Raw genomic sequence first — 4,307 nt, forward strand, 5'->3', positions numbered from 1 at the left:
AATAAATGAAAGTCTTGATTTTATATTAATTTAAAGAATATAATATTAAAATGACCACTCATTATAATAATAAAAATTGTACAGAAATCATTATCATCACTGTCCTGTTATATTACTGTGCAATGCCGCGAGAAAGTTTATGCATTTGATCATAGTCCCTTTAAGACAAGTCATTTCACTCGACACCTCCCAGGCATGCAAGCGCAGCTCCTATCTCTTTGAATAAGGAAACATCAAATTCTGCAAAACTGTTCATTAAGCTTTCGATTAAATTTCATATTCGAAAACACATTAAATCTGACAACAACAGTCTTATAAGATTTATTTCTTATGTTCAAATACATTTAAAAAAGCTTTTTAATGCTAGACCATCCAATACACATGCGCAGTCATGAGCACGAGTTTTCAAACACTGCCTGTTTCTATAGGAACCGGAGCTTCTAACGGTCGCTGCAGTGACGTAATGAATTTACTAATCAACGACTGTCTCTTTCATTTAGAAGGCGGTACTTATTCGCCTTTACGGACACGTATGATGAGCACAAAACAAGTCTGTAACTGGTCGCCATTTTGTGAGGGTCATTCATTCGCGGTTCAATCAGTTATGGGGTGATTCTTGAATGATGTCTGTGTCTGTGCAACCAGAGTCGGTTTATTGTGTGTATTTAAATTGTGATGAAAGTCAGCATTTGATCGTCGTTATTCGCGGACGCACAAAACAACTTTGAACACACACATCACAAGAAACGGTAAGAGCCAGTGTTTTATTTTCATATTTAATGTTAAGTGTTAGCTTCGTTTAATTACCATTATTTAAAATAGAATATTTAGTCACCATAAAATGTATATCTCACCGATTATTTTTGCTATAGTATTTACAGTAAATTGGTGTAATACTGAGTGATTGTTTTGAGGTAAAATATATATATATATATATATATATATATATATATATATATATATATATATATATATATATATTAATTCTAAGGCATCTTTTAATCTTGCAAATTATTATTTTGTATGTTCCAATCGATTTCTAATGTTCCCGCCCAAAATCCATCTGTAGTGTCGTCCTAACATTAAAACTGGTTGTGGACGCCATGCTTTCCTGAGAGGGTCCTTCGCGGCAGTTTGGTCGGTTAACGGTAAGTTCAGTTGATTTTGAAAATATATGCATGCCTTAATATAATTAGGAGCAGGACTTGCATGACACAAGCCTTAAAGCGTGCAAACAAAATGTTTTCTCTTTTGTGGTTTAGCTATTCCATTTTAATATCAAATACACTCAAAATTGTGTCAAAATGCTCATTAATAGTGCAGTCATGTAAATTAAGTCGGGTTTGTCATACCTAAACAGTTGTTGAAAACCAAAGTTTGTCAGTTATCTGTGCTTTAGGCTTTAGTGACAGCAGCATAATAATCCTGCTTCTGTCTAAATGTTAAAGTATCCTGCAGTCACCAATTCTATTACTTAAAACTCATTATATATTACTAGAATAGTTGTATTTTAACCAGATGAAACCAGATGATGGTTTTAAATCAGTTATTTCTATCTGTGTCAGCTTGAAATATCAGTTTACATTTCCATTCATTTTGCCATTAATTGTAATAATCCAATGAGATTTTTGTTTGCTCTACACAGATCTGATCTCATCATCATCCAGTCTGTCTGCACTGTAAACCCGGATAAGTTCTACTAACTTAAAAAAATTGAGGCAACTGATTGCCGCTATTTTTTTAAGTTTGCAAACTTAAATATCATCAGTAAGCATATAGCTACTTACTTTGAGTACCTGTAAATTATAAACAAACATTAATTTAAATCAAAATATATATTTAGTGTTTTGTTCATCTTTACTTTAGTGCAACTCAAAGTTTTGAGTACTGACAACTTTAATTATTTCACTTAATTAAAATATCCCTCAAATATATATCAAAATTTTTAATTGATCTAAACTTAGTTTAAGGAGCTTTAAGTGTTATTAAATCAAATTATATAATTTACATAACTTAAATTGTAGTAGTAATGTTACTTAAATATTTTGTGGCAACTGATTGCCTTGTTTTTTTTAAGTTTCCTGTACTCAAATATCTACATTTTACAACTTAACAGTACAAATTACAAATCTGAAATCATTAAACAAAGTACAAAAATTTATTATAAAACATGAGACATTAAAACAGTTCTGTGCAATAAAAAGGCACACCAGCTCAAATAAATTACATTAAAATATTACCTTAACAGCCATTATGCCAACAAAAACTGTGACCACAGTTCTGTGCAACAAAAAAAGGCATACCTGGCATGAATCAGCAAGTCATTCTTTAGAGCCAGCACCCTTGGCTTAAGTTTGCCATCATCAAGACCCAAAAGAACCTTCTAAATAAACTCAAACGTGTTGGCCATCTCTTTTGGATATGAGAGATCCAATGCATAGATTAAGCCAAACATCAAAAGGAAAGCATCAGAGTCTCTGAAGGTTTGTTATGACAACTCCATTCTCAAGGATGATCAAAATCTTCTCTGTATTGTACCGAACTGCAATGTCTGGGAGTTCTCGGATGACTGTCAAAAGGGCAACTGATGAATCAACATCTGGCTCTTCTGAATCATCTTCAATCTGGATGTAAAAAGTATTGAAACACAATTACCAAATGCTATCTTACCAGTGTGAAAAAAAAATGCTGAAATATAATCCTAAGAAATATGCAGAATAAGTGACTTACCGTGCATATTTTAAAGAATTTTGAGGTGTCTTCTCTCAGATACACAGGAAGTGCACAGAGCGCTGTTGTTCGCCTTGTGTGTACATCATGTTGATCCTTAAAGTTCACATTGAAAACAATGTTAAAAGTGGAACACACACGTTTTAGCCAGCACAAAACCAAACAATGCTAACTTGACACAGAATGAATGCCAAAAAGTTGATCAAGGCATAGATAAAACTCTTAAAGGGACAGTTCATCCAAAAATAAAAATTGTGTCATCATTTACTCACCTTTAAGTTGTTCCAAATCTGTATAAATGTCTTTGTTCTGATGAACACATGATGATATTGAGAAGAATGTTTATAACCAAACAATTATTGGACCCCATTGACTACCAGCATTCTTCCAAATGTCTTCCTCTGTGTTCATCGAAACAAAGTATAGTAAGTTATACAGATTTGGAACAACGAGCAAGTAATTCATGACAGAATTTTCATTTTTCTGTGAACGATCCCTTTAAAAGTTTTTTTTTTTTTTTAATGTATTTTAAATCAACGGTTCTCAAACCTGTCCTGGAGGACCCCCTGCACTGCAAATTTTGTATGTCTCCCTCATCTACACACATGATTCCATTCATCAGCTTGTTGTAGAAACTGCAAGAACTAAATTGGGTGTGTCTGATCAGGGAGATATACAAAATGTGCAGGGCAGGGGGTCCTCCAGGAAAGGTTTGAGAACCACTGTTCTAAATTAAATACAAAAAATTCAGAAAATGTTTACTCATCACTTAGTACATGATAAATCCAAGTCATAGTTAGACTTATATATTTGGATCAAGTGATAATATTCAGTATATACAGTCAAAACAATGTCTGTTGAAGCATTAAACAACAATAATACCATGATAATACCTTTAAGTCATAAAAGTGCATCAGCAGTTTTTCCAGTCTTCGCTGCTCTCTGTCGATATAAAGTCATCAGGCGAAAACTGTGGCGGTCTAGCTCTGCGTAAAATGTGTTTGTTAAATTCTGGTTGGTAATGCGCTGAAATTCAGCACATACCTGAAACAGAAGACAAGAAAAGCATGTCACAAACCGACTGAATATATTAAATACATTTTTTAAACACACAATTAGAGTTTATTATATCTGTGATTCCAAACGTAGAGCTGGCCAGCATCCAAGGATCTCTTTCACTGGTGATGGACTAACTTTTGAATAATGACTATGCTGCAATTGAATGTGTGTGAGCAAGTGTGTTCTGGATTGAAATGAGGCTGTACACAGCTTACAGTCCCAAGCCATCCCTCTAATTCACCAAACAAAAATCTAAGACAAATTTACCTGGAAGTTGTCCCAATTTTTGTAACTGTAACTTTCAACTTGCTCAGCAGAGATCTAAAAAAAAAAAAAAAAAAAAAAAAAAAAAAAAAAGTTGAAATTAAACCTAAACTTCAGATGCAATAAATAAACATTTAATTCAGTATTTTATTTATTTATTTATTTTTTTTTTTTTTTTACAAATTTTTATATTTTGTAATAGAATTATATTTGCAAGAATGTGTGTCTCACCTTAGGAACTGCAATAGGAACAA

General features: G+C 32.8%; 2 long non-coding RNA genes across 2 annotated transcripts; one reads left to right on the forward strand and one right to left on the reverse strand.

Moving 5' to 3' along the window:
* Positions 1 to 495: 495 nt before the first annotated feature.
* Positions 496 to 1,682, forward strand: LOC127158957 (uncharacterized). Its single transcript, XR_007826324.1, has 3 exons — positions 496 to 749; positions 1,070 to 1,148; positions 1,646 to 1,682. It is a non-coding gene; the product is annotated as an uncharacterized LOC127158957 (long non-coding RNA).
* Positions 1,683 to 2,139: 457 nt separating this feature from the next.
* On the reverse strand, positions 2,140 to 4,095 carry LOC127158956 (uncharacterized). Its single transcript, XR_007826323.1, has 4 exons — positions 4,057 to 4,095; positions 3,624 to 3,774; positions 2,731 to 2,826; positions 2,140 to 2,624 (listed from the first exon to the last, which is right to left on the reverse strand). It is a non-coding gene; the product is annotated as an uncharacterized LOC127158956 (long non-coding RNA).
* Positions 4,096 to 4,307: the final 212 nt, after the last annotated feature.

Source organism: Labeo rohita, unplaced genomic scaffold (genome assembly GCF_022985175.1).
Source record: "Labeo rohita strain BAU-BD-2019 unplaced genomic scaffold, IGBB_LRoh.1.0 scaffold_1806, whole genome shotgun sequence".
NCBI lineage: Eukaryota > Metazoa > Chordata > Actinopteri > Cypriniformes > Cyprinidae > Labeo > Labeo rohita.